The sequence below is a fragment of the Lissotriton vulgaris genome, chromosome 2_2 (genome assembly GCF_964263255.1).
Source record: "Lissotriton vulgaris chromosome 2_2, aLisVul1.2, whole genome shotgun sequence".
In the NCBI taxonomy this organism is placed as follows: domain Eukaryota; kingdom Metazoa; phylum Chordata; class Amphibia; order Caudata; family Salamandridae; genus Lissotriton; species Lissotriton vulgaris.
This window is the reverse complement of record NC_141688.1, coordinates 228157914-228177555: the sequence shown is the minus strand read 5'-3', so window position 1 is coordinate 228177555 and position 19642 is coordinate 228157914.

Below are 19642 nucleotides of genomic sequence, written 5' to 3'. Positions count from 1 at the left end.
TGCAAGATTAGGGAGAGTGAATGCCTAGAAAGAAATTTAAAAAAAATGAGTAGAAGGTTTCATAGAGTGGATTCCTGAAAAAAGTGTGTTTGTTTTATGAAAAATTTGAGTGTGTTACTGCAAAAAAGTTAATTTAAATTTAGTTTCAGGATAGGCGTGAATGCATCATTTCAACAAGTACATTGAAATATTCTTGCAAGATTAGGGAGAGTGGATTCCTGAAAAGAAGTTTCTTTGAAACTAGTTTTAGGTTTCAGAGAGTAGATTCCTGAAAAAAAATGTGTTTGTTTTATGAAAAATGTGAGTGTGTTACTGCAAAAAAGTTGATTTAAATTTCGTTTTTGGATAAGGGTGATTGCAATTTTTCAACAAGTTAATTGAAATTTTCTTGCAAGATTAGGGAGAGTGGATGCCTAGAAAGATGTATTTTAAACATTAGTTTTAGGTTCCAGAGAGTGGATTCCTGAAAAAAATGTGTTTGTTTTATGAAAGATGTGAGTGTGTTACTGCAAAAAAGTTGATTTAAATTTAGTTTCAGGATAGGCGTGAATTCATCATTTCAACAAGTTAATTGAAATTTTCTTGCAAGATTAGGGAGAGTGGATGCCTAAAAAGAAATTAAAAAAAAATGAGTAGAAGGTTTCAGAGAGTAGATTCCTGAAAAAAATCTGTTCATTTTATGAAAAATGTGTGTGTTATTGCAAAAAAGTTGATTTAAATGTAGTTTCAGGATAAGGGTGATTGCAGTATTTCAACAAGTTAATTGAAATGTTCTTGCACGATTAGGCAGAGTGGATGCCTAGAAAGATGTTTTTAAAAAATACATTTTAGGTTCCAGAGAGTTGATTCCTGAAAAGAAATGGGGTTGTTTTATGAAAAATGTGAGTGTGTTACTGCAAAAAAATTGTTTTAAATTTCGTTTTTGGATAAGAGTGATTGCAATATTTCAACAAGTTAATTGACATTTTCTTGCAAGATTAGGGAGAGTGGATGCCTAGAAAGAAATGTAAAAAAAATGAGTAGAAGGTTTCAGAGAGTGGATTCCTGAAAAAAATGAGTTTGTTTCATGAAAAATGTGAGTTTGTTACTGCAAAAAAGTTGATTTAAATTTTGTTTCAGGATAGGCGGGAATGCATGATTTCAACAAGGTAATTGAAATTTTTTTGCAAGATTAGGGAGAGTGGATGCCTAGAAGAAATGTAAAAAAAAATGAGTTGAAAGTTTCAGAGAGTGGATTCCTAAAAAAAATGTGTTTGTTTTATGAAAAATGTGAGTGTGTTACTGCAAAAAAGTTGATTTAAATTTAGTTTCAGGATAGGCATGAATGCATCATTTCAACAAGTTAATTGAAATTTTCTTGCAAGATTAGGGAGAGTGGATGCCTAGAAAGACATTTTTAAAAAATGAGTAGAAGGATTCAGAGAGTGGATTCCTGAATAACAATGTGTTTGTTTTATGAAAAATATGAGTGTGTTACTGCAAAAATGTTGATTTAAATTTAGTTTCAGGATAGTCGTGAATGCATTATTTCATCAAGTTAATTGACATTTTCTTGCAAGATTAGGGAGAGTGGATGCCTAGAAAAAAGTTTATTTAAAATTAGTTTTAGGTTTCAGAGAGTAGATGTGTTTGTTTCAAGAAAAATGTGAGTGTGTTACTGCAAAAATGTTGATTTAAATTTAGTTTCAGGATAGGCGTGAATGCATTATTTCAACAAGTTAATTGACATTTTCTTGCAAGATTAGGGAGAGTGGATGCCTAGAAAGAAGTTTATTTAAAATTAGTTTTAGGTTTCAGAGAGTAGATTCCTGAAAAAAATGTGTTTGTTTTATGAAAAATGTGAGTGTGTTACTGCAAAAAAGTTGATTTAAATTTCGTTTTTGGATAAGGGTGATTGCAATATTTCAACAGGTTAATTGAAATTTTCTCACAAGATTAGGGGGAATGGATGCCTTGAAAGATGTTTTTTACAAATTCGTTTTAGGTTCCAGAGAGTGGATTCCTGAAAAAAAATTGTTTGTTTCATGAAAAATGTGAGTGTGTTACTGCAAAAAAGCTGATTTAAATATCGTTTTTGGATAAGGGTGATTAAAATATTTCAACAAGTTAATTCAAATTTTCTTGCAAGATTAGGGAGAGTGGATGCCTAGAAAAGTTTTTATAAAAAATTAGTAGAAGGATTCAGAGAGTGGATTCCTGAATAAAAATGTGTTTGTTTTATGAAAAATGTGAGTGTGTTACTGCAAAAAAGTTGATTTAAATTTAGTTTCAGGATAGGCGTGAATGCATCATTTCAACAAGTTAATTGAAATTTTCTTGCAAGATTAGGGAGAGTGGATGCCTAGAAAGAAATGTAAAAAAAATGAGTAGAAGGTTTCAGAGAGTGGATTAATGAAAAAAATGTGTTTGTTTTATGAAAAATGTGAGTGTGTTACTGCAAAACAGTTGATTTTAAAATTTCGTTTCAGGATAGGCGTGAATGCATCATTTCAACAAGTTAATTGTAATTTTCTTGCAAGATTAGGGAGAGTGCATGCCTAGAAAGAAGTTTATTTAAAATTAGTTTTAGGTTTCAGAGAGTTTATTCCCGAAAAAAAATCTGTTCATTTTATAAAAAATGTGTTTGTGTTACTGCAAAAAAGTTGATTTAAATTTAGTTTCTGGATGAGGGTGAATGCTGTATTTCAACAAGTTAATTGAAATGTTCTTGCATGGTTATGGAGAGTGGATGCCTAGAAAGACATTTTTAAAAAACTTAGTAGAAGGTTTCATAGAGTGGATTCCTGAAAAAAGTGTGTTTGTTTTATGACAAATTTGAGTGTGTTACTGCAAAAAAGTTGATTTAAATTTAGTTTCAGGATAGGCCTGAATGCATCATTTCAACAAGTAAATTGAAATTTTCTTGCAAGATTAGGGAGAGTGGATGCCTGAAAAGAAGTTTCTTTAAAACTAGTTTTAGGTTTCAGAGAGTAGATTCCTGAAAAAAATGTGTTTGTTTTATGAAAAATGTGAGTGTGTTACTGCAAAAAAGTTGATTTAAATGTAGTTTTAGGATAAGGGTGATTGCAGTATTTTAACAAGTTAATTGAAATGTTCTTGCCAATTAAGGAGAGTGGATGCCTAGAAAGATGTTTTTTAAAAATTCATTTTAGGTTCGAGAGAGTTGATTCCTGAAAAAAATGGGTTTGTTTCATGAAAAATGTGAGTGTGTTACTGCAAAAAAGTTGTTTTAAATTTCGTTTTTGGATAAGAGTGATTGCAATATTTCAACAAGTTAATTGAAATTTTCTTGCAAGATTAGGGAGAGTGGATGCCTAAAAAGCAATTAAAAAAAAGATGAGTAGAAGGTTTCAGAGAGTGGATTCCTGAAAAAAATGTGTCTGTTTTATGAAAAATGTGAGTGTGTTACTGCAAAAAAGTTGATTTAAATTTAGTTTCAGGATAGGCGTGAATGCATCTTTTCAACAAGTTAATTGAAATTTTCTTGCAAGATTAGTGAGAGTGGATGCCTAGAAAGAAATTTTAAAAAAATGAGTAGAAGGTTTCAGAGAGTGGATTCCTAAAAAAAAAAGTTTGTTTTATGAAAAATGTGAGTGTGTTACTGCAAAAAAGTTGATTTAAATTTAGTTTCAGGATAGGCGTGAATGCATCTTTTCAACAAGTTAATTGAAATTTTCTTGCATGATTAGGGAGAGTGGATGCCTAGAAAGAAATTTAAAAAAAATTAGTAGAAGGTTTCAGAGAGCAGATTCCTGAAAAAAATGTGTTTGTTTTATGAAAAATCTGAGTGTGTTACTGCAAAAAAGTTGATTTAAATGAAAAGGATAGGCGTGAATGCATTATTTCAACAAGTTAATTGGCATTTTCTTGCAAGATTAGGGAGAGTGGATGCCTAGAAAGAAGTTTATTTAAAATTAGTTTTAGGTTTCAGAGAGTTTATTCCTGAAAAAAAATCTGTTCATTTTATAAAAAATGTGTGTGTGTTACTGCAAAAAAGTTGGTTTAAATGTAGTTTCAGGATAAGGGTGATTGCTGTATTTCAACAAGTTAATTGAAATGTTCTTCCACGATTAGGGGGAGTGGATGCCTAGAAAGATGTTTTTTTAAAAATCATTTTAGGTTCCAGAGAGTTGATTCCTGAAAAAAAATGGGTTTGTTTTCATGAAAAATGTGAGTGTGTTACTGCAAAAAAGTTGTTTTAAATTTCGTTTTTGGATAAGAGTGATTGCAATATTTCAACAAGTTAATTGAAATTTTCTTGCAAGATTAGGGAGAGTGGATGCCTAAAAAGCAATTAAAAAAAAGATGAGTAGAAGGTTTCAGAGAGTGGATTCCTGAAAAAAATGTGTCTGTTTTATGAAAAATGTGAGTGTGTTACTGCAAAAAAGTTGATTTAAATTTCGTTTCAGGATAGGCGTGACTGCATCATTTCAACAAGTTAATTGAAATTTTCTTGCAAGATTAGGGAGAGTGGATGCCTAGAAAGAAATTTTATAAAAATGAGTAGAAGGTTTCAGAGAGTGGATTCCTAAAAAAAATGTGTTTGTTTTATTAAAAATGTGAGTGTGTTACTGCAAAAAAGTTGATTTAAATTTAGTTTCAGGATAGGCGTGAATGCATCTTTTCAACAAGTTAATTGAAATTTTCTTGCAAGATTAGTGAGAGTGGATGCCTAGAAAGAAATTTTAAAAAAATGAGTAGAAGGTTTCAGAGAGTGGATTCCTAAAAAAAAAAGTTTGTTTTATGAAAAATGTGAGTGTGTTACTGCAAAAAAGTTGATTTAAATTTAGTTTCAGGATAGGCGTGAATGCATCTTTTCAACAAGTTAATTGAAATTTTCTTGCATGATTAGGGAGAGTGGATGCCTAGAAAGAAATTTAAAAAAAATTAGTAGAAAGTTTCAGAGAGCAGATTCCTGAAAAAAATGTGTTTGTTTTATGAAAAATCTGAGTGTGTTACTGCAAAAAAGTTGATTTAAATGAAAAGGATAGGCGTGAATGCATTATTTCAACAAGTTAATTGGCATTTTCTTGCAAGATTAGGGAGAGTGGATGCCTAGAAAGAAGTTTATTTAAAATTAGTTTTAGGTTTCAGAGAGTTTATTCCTGAAAAAAAATCTGTTCATTTTATAAAAAATGTGTGTGTGTTACTGCAAAAAAGTTGGTTTAAATGTAGTTTCAGGATAAGGGTGATTGCTGTATTTCAACAAGTTAATTGAAATGTTCTTCCACGATTAGGGGGAGTGGATGCCTAGAAAGATGTTTTTTTAAAAATCATTTTAGGTTCCAGAGAGTTGATTCCTGAAAAAAAAATGGGTTTGTTTTCATGAAAAATGTGAGTGTGTTACTGCAAAAAAGTTGTTTTAAATTTCGTTTTTGGAGAAGAGTGATTGCAATTTTTCAACAAGGTAATTGAAATTTTCCTGCAAGATTAGGGAGAGTGGATGCCTAGAAAGAAATTTTAAAAAAATGAGTAGAAGGTTTCAGAGAGTGGATTCCTAAAAAAAATTGTTTGTTTCATGAAAAATGTGAGTGTGTTACTGCAAAAAAGCTGATTTAAATATCGTTTTTGGATAAGGGTGATTAAAATATTTCAACAAGTTAATTCAAATTTTCTTGCAAGATTAGGGAGAGTGGATGCCTAGAAAAGTTTTTATAAAAAATTAGTAGAAGGATTCAGAGAGTGGATTCCTGAATAAAAATGTGTTTGTTTTATGAAAAATGTGAGTGTGTTACTGCAAAAAAGTTGATTTAAATTTAGTTTCAGGATAGGCGTGAATGCATCATTTCAACAAGTTAATTGAAATTTTCTTGCAAGATTAGGGAGAGTGGATGCCTAGAAAGAAATGTAAAAAAAATGAGTAGAAGGTTTCAGAGAGTGGATTAATGAAAAAAATGTGTTTGTTTTATGAAAAATGTGAGTGTGTTACTGCAAAACAGTTGATTTTAAAATTTCGTTTCAGGATAGGCGTGAATGCATCATTTCAACAAGTTAATTGTAATTTTCTTGCAAGATTAGGGAGAGTGCATGCCTAGAAAGAAGTTTATTTAAAATTAGTTTTAGGTTTCAGAGAGTTTATTCCCGAAAAAAAATCTGTTCATTTTATAAAAAATGTGTTTGTGTTACTGCAAAAAAGTTGATTTAAATTTAGTTTCTGGATGAGGGTGAATGCTGTATTTCAACAAGTTAATTGAAATGTTCTTGCATGGTTATGGAGAGTGGATGCCTAGAAAGACATTTTTAAAAAACTTAGTAGAAGGTTTCATAGAGTGGATTCCTGAAAAAAGTGTGTTTGTTTTATGACAAATTTGAGTGTGTTACTGCAAAAAAGTTGATTTAAATTTAGTTTCAGGATAGGCCTGAATGCATCATTTCAACAAGTAAATTGAAATTTTCTTGCAAGATTAGGGAGAGTGGATGCCTGAAAAGAAGTTTCTTTAAAACTAGTTTTAGGTTTCAGAGAGTAGATTCCTGAAAAAAATGTGTTTGTTTTATGAAAAATGTGAGTGTGTTACTGCAAAAAAGTTGATTTAAATGTAGTTTTAGGATAAGGGTGATTGCAGTATTTTAACAAGTTAATTGAAATGTTCTTGCCAATTAAGGAGAGTGGATGCCTAGAAAGATGTTTTTTAAAAATTCATTTTAGGTTCGAGAGAGTTGATTCCTGAAAAAAATGGGTTTGTTTCATGAAAAATGTGAGTGTGTTACTGCAAAAAAGTTGTTTTAAATTTCGTTTTTGGATAAGAGTGATTGCAATATTTCAACAAGTTAATTGAAATTTTCTTGCAAGATTAGGGAGAGTGGATGCCTAAAAAGCAATTAAAAAAAAGATGAGTAGAAGGTTTCAGAGAGTGGATTCCTGAAAAAAATGTGTCTGTTTTATGAAAAATGTGAGTGTGTTACTGCAAAAAAGTTGATTTAAATTTCGTTTCAGGATAGGCGTGACTGCATCATTTCAACAAGTTAATTGAAATTTTCTTGCAAGATTAGGGAGAGTGGATGCCTAGAAAGAAATTTTAAAAAAATGAGTAGAAGGTTTCAGAGAGTGGATTCCTAAAAAAAATGTGTTTGTTTTATTAAAAATGTGAGTGTGTTACTGCAAAAAAGTTGATTTAAATTTAGTTTCAGGATAGGCGTGAATGCATCTTTTCAACAAGTTAATTGAAATTTTCTTGCAAGATTAGTGAGAGTGGATGCCTAGAAAGAAATTTTAAAAAAATGAGTAGAAGGTTTCAGAGAGTGGATTCCTAAAAAAAAAAGTTTGTTTTATGAAAAATGTGAGTGTGTTACTGCAAAAAAGTTGATTTAAATTTAGTTTCAGGATAGGCGTGAATGCATCTTTTCAACAAGTTAATTGAAATTTTCTTGCATGATTAGGGAGAGTGGATGCCTAGAAAGAAATTTAAAAAAAATTAGTAGAAGGTTTCAGAGAGCAGATTCCTGAAAAAAATGTGTTTGTTTTATGAAAAATCTGAGTGTGTTACTGCAAAAAAGTTGATTTAAATGAAAAGGATAGGCGTGAATGCATTATTTCAACAAGTTAATTGGCATTTTCTTGCAAGATTAGGGAGAGTGGATGCCTAGAAAGAAGTTTATTTAAAATTAGTTTTAGGTTTCAGAGAGTTTATTCCTGAAAAAAAATCTGTTCATTTTATAAAAAATGTGTGTGTGTTACTGCAAAAAAGTTTGTTTAAATGTAGTTTCAGGATAAGGGTGATTGCTGTATTTCAACAAGTTAATTGAAATGTTCTTCCACGATTAGGGGGAGTGGATGCCTAGAAAGATGTTTTTTTAAAAATCATTTTAGGTTCCAGAGAGTTGATTCCTGAAAAAAAATGGGTTTGTTTTCATGAAAAATGTGAGTGTGTTACTGCAAAAAAGTTGTTTTAAATTTCGTTTTTGGATAAGAGTGATTGCAATATTTCAACAAGTTAATTGAAATTTTCTTGCAAGATTAGGGAGAGTGGATGCCTAAAAAGCAATTAAAAAAAAGATGAGTAGAAGGTTTCAGAGAGTGGATTCCTGAAAAAAATGTGTCTGTTTTATGAAAAATGTGAGTGTGTTACTGCAAAAAAGTTGATTTAAATTTCGTTTCAGGATAGGCGTGACTGCATCATTTCAACAAGTTAATTGACATTTTTTTGCAAGATTAGGGAGAGTGGATGCCTAGAAAGAAATTTTATAAAAATGAGTAGAAGGTTTCAGAGAGTGGATTCCTAAAAAAAATGTGTTTGTTTTATTAAAAATGTGAGTGTGTTACTGGAAAAAAGTTGATTTAAATTTAGTTTCAGGATAGGCGTGAATGCATCTTTTCAACAAGTTAATTGAAATTTTCTTGCAAGATTAGTGAGAGTGGATGCCTAGAAAGAAATTTTAAAAAAATGAGTAGAAGGTTTCAGAGAGTGGATTCCTAAAAAAAAAAGTTTGTTTTATGAAAAATGTGAGTGTGTTACTGCAAAAAAGTTGATTTAAATTTAGTTTCAGGATAGGCGTGAATGCATCTTTTCAACAAGTTAATTGAAATTTTCTTGCATGATTAGGGAGAGTGGATGCCTAGAAAGAAATTTAAAAAAAATTAGTAGAAGGTTTCAGAGAGCAGATTCCTGAAAAAAATGTGTTTGTTTTATGAAAAATCTGAGTGTGTTACTGCAAAAAAGTTGATTTAAATGAAAAGGATAGGCGTGAATGCATTATTTCAACAAGTTAATTGGCATTTTCTTGCAAGATTAGGGAGAGTGGATGCCTAGAAAGAAGTTTATTTAAAATTAGTTTTAGGTTTCAGAGAGTTTATTCCTGAAAAAAAATCTGTTCATTTTATAAAAAATGTGTGTGTGTTACTGCAAAAAAGTTGGTTTAAATGTAGTTTCAGGATAAGGGTGATTGCTGTATTTCAACAAGTTAATTGAAATGTTCTTCCACGATTAGGGGGAGTGGATGCCTAGAAAGATGTTTTTTTAAAAATCATTTTAGGTTCCAGAGAGTTGATTCCTGAAAAAAAAATGGGTTTGTTTTCATGAAAAATGTGAGTGTGTTACTGCAAAAAAGTTGTTTTAAATTTCGTTTTTGGAGAAGAGTGATTGCAATTTTTCAACAAGGTAATTGAAATTTTCCTGCAAGATTAGGGAGAGTGGATGCCTAGAAAGAAATTTTAAAAAAATGAGTAGAAGGTTTCAGAGAGTGGATTCCTAAAAAAAATGTGTTTGTTTTATGAAAAATGTGAGTGTGTTACTGCAAAAAAGTTGATTTAAATTTAGTTTCAGGATAGGTGTGAATGCATCATTTCAACAAGTTAATTGAAATTTTCTTGCAAGATTAGGGAGAGTGGATGCCTAGAAAAAAATTTAAAAAAAAATTAGTAGAAGGTTTCAGAGAGTGGATTCCTGAAAAAAATGTGTTTGTTTTATGAAAAATATGAGTGTGTTTCTGCAAAAAAGTTGATTTAAATTTCGTTTCAGGATAGGCGTGAATGCATCATTTCAACAAGTTAATTGAAATTTTTTTGCAAGATTAGGGAGAGTGGATGCCTAGAAGAAATGTAAAAAAAAATGAGTTGAAAGTTTCAGAGAGTGGATTCCTAAAAAAAATGTGTTTGTTTTATGAAAAATGTGAGTGTGTTACTGCAAAAAAGTTGATTTAAATTTAGTTTCAGGATAGGCATGAATGCATCATTTCAACAAGTTAATTGAAATTTTCTTGCAAGATTAGGGAGAGTGGATGCCTAGAAAGACATTTTTAAAAAATGAGTAGAAGGATTCAGAGAGTGGATTCCTGAATAACAATGTGTTTGTTTTATGAAAAATATGAGTGTGTTACTGCAAAAATGTTGATTTAAATTTAGTTTCAGGATAGTCGTGAATGCATTATTTCATCAAGTTAATTGACATTTTCTTGCAAGATTAGGGAGAGTGGATGCCTAGAAAAAAGTTTATTTAAAATTAGTTTTAGGTTTCAGAGAGTAGATGTGTTTGTTTCAAGAAAAATGTGAGTGTGTTACTGCAAAAATGTTGATTTAAATTTAGTTTCAGGATAGGCGTGAATGCATTATTTCAACAAGTTAATTGACATTTTCTTGCAAGATTAGGGAGAGTGGATGCCTAGAAAGAAGTTTATTTAAAATTAGTTTTAGGTTTCAGAGAGTAGATTCCTGAAAAAAATGTGTTTGTTTTATGAAAAATGTGAGTGTGTTACTGCAAAAAAGTTGATTTAAATTTCGTTTTTGGATAAGGGTGATTGCAATATTTCAACAGGTTAATTGAAATTTTCTCACAAGATTAGGGGGAATGGATGCCTTGAAAGATGTTTTTTACAAATTCGTTTTAGGTTCCAGAGAGTGGATTCCTGAAAAAAAATTGTTTGTTTCATGAAAAATGTGAGTGTGTTACTGCAAAAAAGCTGATTTAAATATCGTTTTTGGATAAGGGTGATTAAAATATTTCAACAAGTTAATTCAAATTTTCTTGCAAGATTAGGGAGAGTGGATGCCTAGAAAAGTTTTTATAAAAAATTAGTAGAAGGATTCAGAGAGTGGATTCCTGAATAAAAATGTGTTTGTTTTATGAAAAATGTGAGTGTGTTACTGCAAAAAAGTTGATTTAAATTTAGTTTCAGGATAGGCGTGAATGCATCATTTCAACAAGTTAATTGAAATTTTCTTGCAAGATTAGGGAGAGTGGATGCCTAGAAAGAAATGTAAAAAAAATGAGTAGAAGGTTTCAGAGAGTGGATTAATGAAAAAAATGTGTTTGTTTTATGAAAAATGTGAGTGTGTTACTGCAAAACAGTTGATTTTAAAATTTCGTTTCAGGATAGGCGTGAATGCATCATTTCAACAAGTTAATTGTAATTTTCTTGCAAGATTAGGGAGAGTGCATGCCTAGAAAGAAGTTTATTTAAAATTAGTTTTAGGTTTCAGAGAGTTTATTCCCGAAAAAAAATCTGTTCATTTTATAAAAAATGTGTTTGTGTTACTGCAAAAAAGTTGATTTAAATTTAGTTTCTGGATGAGGGTGAATGCTGTATTTCAACAAGTTAATTGAAATGTTCTTGCATGGTTATGGAGAGTGGATGCCTAGAAAGACATTTTTAAAAAACTTAGTAGAAGGTTTCATAGAGTGGATTCCTGAAAAAAGTGTGTTTGTTTTATGACAAATTTGAGTGTGTTACTGCAAAAAAGTTGATTTAAATTTAGTTTCAGGATAGGCCTGAATGCATCATTTCAACAAGTAAATTGAAATTTTCTTGCAAGATTAGGGAGAGTGGATGCCTGAAAAGAAGTTTCTTTAAAACTAGTTTTAGGTTTCAGAGAGTAGATTCCTGAAAAAAATGTGTTTGTTTTATGAAAAATGTGAGTGTGTTACTGCAAAAAAGTTGATTTAAATGTAGTTTTAGGATAAGGGTGATTGCAGTATTTTAACAAGTTAATTGAAATGTTCTTGCCAATTAAGGAGAGTGGATGCCTAGAAAGATGTTTTTTAAAAATTCATTTTAGGTTCGAGAGAGTTGATTCCTGAAAAAAATGGGTTTGTTTCATGAAAAATGTGAGTGTGTTACTGCAAAAAAGTTGTTTTAAATTTCGTTTTTGGATAAGAGTGATTGCAATATTTCAACAAGTTAATTGAAATTTTCTTGCAAGATTAGGGAGAGTGGATGCCTAAAAAGCAATTAAAAAAAAGATGAGTAGAAGGTTTCAGAGAGTGGATTCCTGAAAAAAATGTGTCTGTTTTATGAAAAATGTGAGTGTGTTACTGCAAAAAAGTTGATTTAAATTTAGTTTCAGGATAGGCGTGAATGCATCTTTTCAACAAGTTAATTGAAATTTTCTTGCAAGATTAGTGAGAGTGGATGCCTAGAAAGAAATTTTAAAAAAATGAGTAGAAGGTTTCAGAGAGTGGATTCCTAAAAAAAAAAGTTTGTTTTATGAAAAATGTGAGTGTGTTACTGCAAAAAAGTTGATTTAAATTTAGTTTCAGGATAGGCGTGAATGCATCTTTTCAACAAGTTAATTGAAATTTTCTTGCATGATTAGGGAGAGTGGATGCCTAGAAAGAAATTTAAAAAAAATTAGTAGAAGGTTTCAGAGAGCAGATTCCTGAAAAAAATGTGTTTGTTTTATGAAAAATCTGAGTGTGTTACTGCAAAAAAGTTGATTTAAATGAAAAGGATAGGCGTGAATGCATTATTTCAACAAGTTAATTGGCATTTTCTTGCAAGATTAGGGAGAGTGGATGCCTAGAAAGAAGTTTATTTAAAATTAGTTTTAGGTTTCAGAGAGTTTATTCCTGAAAAAAAATCTGTTCATTTTATAAAAAATGTGTGTGTGTTACTGCAAAAAAGTTGGTTTAAATGTAGTTTCAGGATAAGGGTGATTGCTGTATTTCAACAAGTTAATTGAAATGTTCTTCCACGATTAGGGGGAGTGGATGCCTAGAAAGATGTTTTTTTAAAAATCATTTTAGGTTCCAGAGAGTTGATTCCTGAAAAAAAATGGGTTTGTTTTCATGAAAAATGTGAGTGTGTTACTGCAAAAAAGTTGTTTTAAATTTCGTTTTTGGATAAGAGTGATTGCAATATTTCAACAAGTTAATTGAAATTTTCTTGCAAGATTAGGGAGAGTGGATGCCTAAAAAGCAATTAAAAAAAAGATGAGTAGAAGGTTTCAGAGAGTGGATTCCTGAAAAAAATGTGTCTGTTTTATGAAAAATGTGAGTGTGTTACTGCAAAAAAGTTGATTTAAATTTCGTTTCAGGATAGGCGTGACTGCATCATTTCAACAAGTTAATTGACATTTTTTTGCAAGATTAGGGAGAGTGGATGCCTAGAAAGAAATTTTATAAAAATGAGTAGAAGGTTTCAGAGAGTGGATTCCTAAAAAAAATGTGTTTGTTTTATTAAAAATGTGAGTGTGTTACTGGAAAAAAGTTGATTTAAATTTAGTTTCAGGATAGGCGTGAATGCATCTTTTCAACAAGTTAATTGAAATTTTCTTGCAAGATTAGTGAGAGTGGATGCCTAGAAAGAAATTTTAAAAAAATGAGTAGAAGGTTTCAGAGAGTGGATTCCTAAAAAAAAAAGTTTGTTTTATGAAAAATGTGAGTGTGTTACTGCAAAAAAGTTGATTTAAATTTAGTTTCAGGATAGGCGTGAATGCATCTTTTCAACAAGTTAATTGAAATTTTCTTGCATGATTAGGGAGAGTGGATGCCTAGAAAGAAATTTAAAAAAAATTAGTAGAAGGTTTCAGAGAGCAGATTCCTGAAAAAAATGTGTTTGTTTTATGAAAAATCTGAGTGTGTTACTGCAAAAAAGTTGATTTAAATGAAAAGGATAGGCGTGAATGCATTATTTCAACAAGTTAATTGGCATTTTCTTGCAAGATTAGGGAGAGTGGATGCCTAGAAAGAAGTTTATTTAAAATTAGTTTTAGGTTTCAGAGAGTTTATTCCTGAAAAAAAATCTGTTCATTTTATAAAAAATGTGTGTGTGTTACTGCAAAAAAGTTGGTTTAAATGTAGTTTCAGGATAAGGGTGATTGCTGTATTTCAACAAGTTAATTGAAATGTTCTTCCACGATTAGGGGGAGTGGATGCCTAGAAAGATGTTTTTTTAAAAATCATTTTAGGTTCCAGAGAGTTGATTCCTGAAAAAAAAATGGGTTTGTTTTCATGAAAAATGTGAGTGTGTTACTGCAAAAAAGTTGTTTTAAATTTCGTTTTTGGAGAAGAGTGATTGCAATTTTTCAACAAGGTAATTGAAATTTTCCTGCAAGATTAGGGAGAGTGGATGCCTAGAAAGAAATTTTAAAAAAATGAGTAGAAGGTTTCAGAGAGTGGATTCCTAAAAAAAATGTGTTTGTTTTATGAAAAATGTGAGTGTGTTACTGCAAAAAAGTTGATTTAAATTTAGTTTCAGGATAGGTGTGAATGCATCATTTCAACAAGTTAATTGAAATTTTCTTGCAAGATTAGGGAGAGTGGATGCCTAGAAAAAAATTTAAAAAAAAATTAGTAGAAGGTTTCAGAGAGTGGATTCCTGAAAAAAATGTGTTTGTTTTATGAAAAATATGAGTGTGTTTCTGCAAAAAAGTTGATTTAAATTTCGTTTCAGGATAGGCGTGAATGCATCATTTCAACAAGTTAATTGAAATTTTTTTGCAAGATTAGGGAGAGTGGATGCCTAGAAGAAATGTAAAAAAAAATGAGTTGAAAGTTTCAGAGAGTGGATTCCTAAAAAAAATGTGTTTGTTTTATGAAAAATGTGAGTGTGTTACTGCAAAAAAGTTGATTTAAATTTAGTTTCAGGATAGGCATGAATGCATCATTTCAACAAGTTAATTGAAATTTTCTTGCAAGATTAGGGAGAGTGGATGCCTAGAAAGACATTTTTAAAAAATGAGTAGAAGGATTCAGAGAGTGGATTCCTGAATAACAATGTGTTTGTTTTATGAAAAATATGAGTGTGTTACTGCAAAAATGTTGATTTAAATTTAGTTTCAGGATAGTCGTGAATGCATTATTTCATCAAGTTAATTGACATTTTCTTGCAAGATTAGGGAGAGTGGATGCCTAGAAAAAAGTTTATTTAAAATTAGTTTTAGGTTTCAGAGAGTAGATGTGTTTGTTTCAAGAAAAATGTGAGTGTGTTACTGCAAAAATGTTGATTTAAATTTAGTTTCAGGATAGGCGTGAATGCATTATTTCAACAAGTTAATTGACATTTTCTTGCAAGATTAGGGAGAGTGGATGCCTAGAAAGAAGTTTATTTAAAATTAGTTTTAGGTTTCAGAGAGTAGATTCCTGAAAAAAATGTGTTTGTTTTATGAAAAATGTGAGTGTGTTACTGCAAAAAAGTTGATTTAAATTTCGTTTTTGGATAAGGGTGATTGCAATATTTCAACAGGTTAATTGAAATTTTCTCACAAGATTAGGGGGAATGGATGCCTTGAAAGATGTTTTTTACAAATTCGTTTTAGGTTCCAGAGAGTGGATTCCTGAAAAAAAATTGTTTGTTTCATGAAAAATGTGAGTGTGTTACTGCAAAAAAGCTGATTTAAATATCGTTTTTGGATAAGGGTGATTAAAATATTTCAACAAGTTAATTCAAATTTTCTTGCAAGATTAGGGAGAGTGGATGCCTAGAAAAGTTTTTATAAAAAATTAGTAGAAGGATTCAGAGAGTGGATTCCTGAATAAAAATGTGTTTGTTTTATGAAAAATGTGAGTGTGTTACTGCAAAAAAGTTGATTTAAATTTAGTTTCAGGATAGGCGTGAATGCATCATTTCAACAAGTTAATTGAAATTTTCTTGCAAGATTAGGGAGAGTGGATGCCTAGAAAGAAATGTAAAAAAAATGAGTAGAAGGTTTCAGAGAGTGGATTAATGAAAAAAATGTGTTTGTTTTATGAAAAATGTGAGTGTGTTACTGCAAAACAGTTGATTTTAAAATTTCGTTTCAGGATAGGCGTGAATGCATCATTTCAACAAGTTAATTGTAATTTTCTTGCAAGATTAGGGAGAGTGCATGCCTAGAAAGAAGTTTATTTAAAATTAGTTTTAGGTTTCAGAGAGTTTATTCCCGAAAAAAAATCTGTTCATTTTATAAAAAATGTGTTTGTGTTACTGCAAAAAAGTTGATTTAAATTTAGTTTCTGGATGAGGGTGAATGCTGTATTTCAACAAGTTAATTGAAATGTTCTTGCATGGTTATGGAGAGTGGATGCCTAGAAAGACATTTTTAAAAAACTTAGTAGAAGGTTTCATAGAGTGGATTCCTGAAAAAAGTGTGTTTGTTTTATGACAAATTTGAGTGTGTTACTGCAAAAAAGTTGATTTAAATTTAGTTTCAGGATAGGCCTGAATGCATCATTTCAACAAGTAAATTGAAATTTTCTTGCAAGATTAGGGAGAGTGGATGCCTGAAAAGAAGTTTCTTTAAAACTAGTTTTAGGTTTCAGAGAGTAGATTCCTGAAAAAAATGTGTTTGTTTTATGAAAAATGTGAGTGTGTTACTGCAAAAAAGTTGATTTAAATGTAGTTTTAGGATAAGGGTGATTGCAGTATTTTAACAAGTTAATTGAAATGTTCTTGCCAATTAAGGAGAGTGGATGCCTAGAAAGATGTTTTTTAAAAATTCATTTTAGGTTCGAGAGAGTTGATTCCTGAAAAAAATGGGTTTGTTTCATGAAAAATGTGAGTGTGTTACTGCAAAAAAGTTGTTTTAAATTTCGTTTTTGGATAAGAGTGATTGCAATATTTCAACAAGTTAATTGAAATTTTCTTGCAAGATTAGGGAGAGTGGATGCCTAAAAAGCAATTAAAAAAAAGATGAGTAGAAGGTTTCAGAGAGTGGATTCCTGAAAAAAATGTGTCTGTTTTATGAAAAATGTGAGTGTGTTACTGCAAAAAAGTTGATTTAAATTTAGTTTCAGGATAGGCGTGAATGCATCTTTTCAACAAGTTAATTGAAATTTTCTTGCAAGATTAGTGAGAGTGGATGCCTAGAAAGAAATTTTAAAAAAATGAGTAGAAGGTTTCAGAGAGTGGATTCCTAAAAAAAAAAGTTTGTTTTATGAAAAATGTGAGTGTGTTACTGCAAAAAAGTTGATTTAAATTTAGTTTCAGGATAGGCGTGAATGCATCTTTTCAACAAGTTAATTGAAATTTTCTTGCATGATTAGGGAGAGTGGATGCCTAGAAAGAAATTTAAAAAAAATTAGTAGAAGGTTTCAGAGAGCAGATTCCTGAAAAAAATGTGTTTGTTTTATGAAAAATCTGAGTGTGTTACTGCAAAAAAGTTGATTTAAATGAAAAGGATAGGCGTGAATGCATTATTTCAACAAGTTAATTGGCATTTTCTTGCAAGATTAGGGAGAGTGGATGCCTAGAAAGAAGTTTATTTAAAATTAGTTTTAGGTTTCAGAGAGTTTATTCCTGAAAAAAAATCTGTTCATTTTATAAAAAATGTGTGTGTGTTACTGCAAAAAAGTTGGTTTAAATGTAGTTTCAGGATAAGGGTGATTGCTGTATTTCAACAAGTTAATTGAAATGTTCTTCCACGATTAGGGGGAGTGGATGCCTAGAAAGATGTTTTTTTAAAAATCATTTTAGGTTCCAGAGAGTTGATTCCTGAAAAAAAATGGGTTTGTTTTCATGAAAAATGTGAGTGTGTTACTGCAAAAAAGTTGTTTTAAATTTCGTTTTTGGATAAGAGTGATTGCAATATTTCAACAAGTTAATTGAAATTTTCTTGCAAGATTAGGGAGAGTGGATGCCTAAAAAGCAATTAAAAAAAAGATGAGTAGAAGGTTTCAGAGAGTGGATTCCTGAAAAAAATGTGTCTGTTTTATGAAAAATGTGAGTGTGTTACTGCAAAAAAGTTGATTTAAATTTCGTTTCAGGATAGGCGTGACTGCATCATTTCAACAAGTTAATTGAAATTTTCTTGCAAGATTAGGGAGAGTGGATGCCTAGAAAGAAATTTTATAAAAATGAGTAGAAGGTTTCAGAGAGTGGATTCCTAAAAAAAATGTGTTTGTTTTATTAAAAATGTGAGTGTGTTACTGCAAAAAAGTTGATTTAAATTTAGTTTCAGGATAGGCGTGAATGCATCTTTTCAACAAGTTAATTGAAATTTTCTTGCAAGATTAGTGAGAGTGGATGCCTAGAAAGAAATTTTAAAAAAATGAGTAGAAGGTTTCAGAGAGTGGATTCCTAAAAAAAAAAGTTTGTTTTATGAAAAATGTGAGTGTGTTACTGCAAAAAAGTTGATTTAAATTTAGTTTCAGGATAGGCGTGAATGCATCTTTTCAACAAGTTAATTGAAATTTTCTTGCATGATTAGGGAGAGTGGATGCCTAGAAAGAAATTTAAAAAAAATTAGTAGAAAGTTTCAGAGAGCAGATTCCTGAAAAAAATGTGTTTGTTTTATGAAAAATCTGAGTGTGTTACTGCAAAAAAGTTGATTTAAATGAAAAGGATAGGCGTGAATGCATTATTTCAACAAGTTAATTGGCATTTTCTTGCAAGATTAGGGAGAGTGGATGCCTAGAAAGAAGTTTATTTAAAATTAGTTTTAGGTTTCAGAGAGTTTATTCCTGAAAAAAAATCTGTTCATTTTATAAAAAATGTGTGTGTGTTACAGCAAAAAAGTTGGTTTAAATGTAGTTTCAGGATAAGGGTGATTGCTGTATTTCAACAAGTTAATTGAAATGTTCTTCCACGATTAGGGGGAGTGGATGCCTAGAAAGATGTTTTTTTAAAAATCATTTTAGGTTCCAGAGAGTTGATTCCTGAAAAAAAAATGGGTTTGTTTTCATGAAAAATGTGAGTGTGTTACTGCAAAAAAGTTGTTTTAAATTTCGTTTTTGGAGAAGAGTGATTGCAATTTTTCAACAAGGTAATTGAAATTTTCCTGCAAGATTAGGGAGAGTGGATGCCTAGAAAGAAATTTTAAAAAAATGAGTAGAAGGTTTCAGAGAGTGGATTCCTAAAAAAAATTGTTTGTTTCATGAAAAATGTGAGTGTGTTACTGCAAAAAAGCTGATTTAAATATCGTTTTTGGATAAGGGTGATTAAAATATTTCAACAAGTTAATTCAAATTTTCTTGCAAGATTAGGGAGAGTGGATGCCTAGAAAAGTTTTTATAAAAAATTAGTAGAAGGATTCAGAGAGTGGATTCCTGAATAAAAATGTGTTTGTTTTATGAAAAATGTGAGTGTGTTACTGCAAAAAAGTTGATTTAAATTTAGTTTCAGGATAGGCGTGAATGCATCATTTCAACAAGTTAATTGAAATTTTCTTGCAAGATTAGGGAGAGTGGATGCCTAGAAAGAAATGTAAAAAAAATGAGTAGAAGGTTTCAGAGAGTGGATTAATGAAAAAAATGTGTTTGTTTTATGAAAAATGTGAGTGTGTTACTGCAAAACAGTTGATTTTAAAATTTCGTTTCAGGATAGGCGTGAATGCATCATTTCAACAAGTTAATTGTAATTTTCTTGCAAGATTAGGGAGAGTGCATGCCTAGAAAGAAGTTTATTTAAAATTAGTTTTAGGTTTCAGAGAGTTTATTCCCGAAAAAAAATCTGTTCATTTTATAAAAAATGTGTTTGTGTTACTGCAAAAAAGTTGATTTAAATTTAGTTTCTGGATGAGGGTGAATGCTGTATTTCAACAAGTTAATTGAAATGTTCTTGCATGGTTATGGAGAGTGGATGCCTAGAAAGACATTTTTAAAAAACTTAGTAGAAGGTTTCATAGAGTGGATTCCTGAAAAAAGTGTGTTTGTTTTATGACAAATTTGAGTGTGTTACTGCAAAAAAGTTGATTTAAATTTAGTTTCAGGATAGGCCTGAATGCATCATTTCAACAAGTAAATTGAAATTTTCTTGCAAGATTAGGGAGAGTGGATGCCTGAAAAGAAGTTTCTTTAAAACTAGTTTTAGGTTTCAGAGAGTAGATTCCTGAAAAAAATGTGTTTGTTTTATGAAAAATGTGAGTGTGTTACTGCAAAAAAGTTGATTTAAATGTAGTTTTAGGATAAGGGTGATTGCAGTATTTTAACAAGTTAATTGAAATGTTCTTGCCAATTAAGGAGAGTGGATGCCTAGAAAGATGTTTTTTAAAAATTCATTTTAGGTTCGAGAGAGT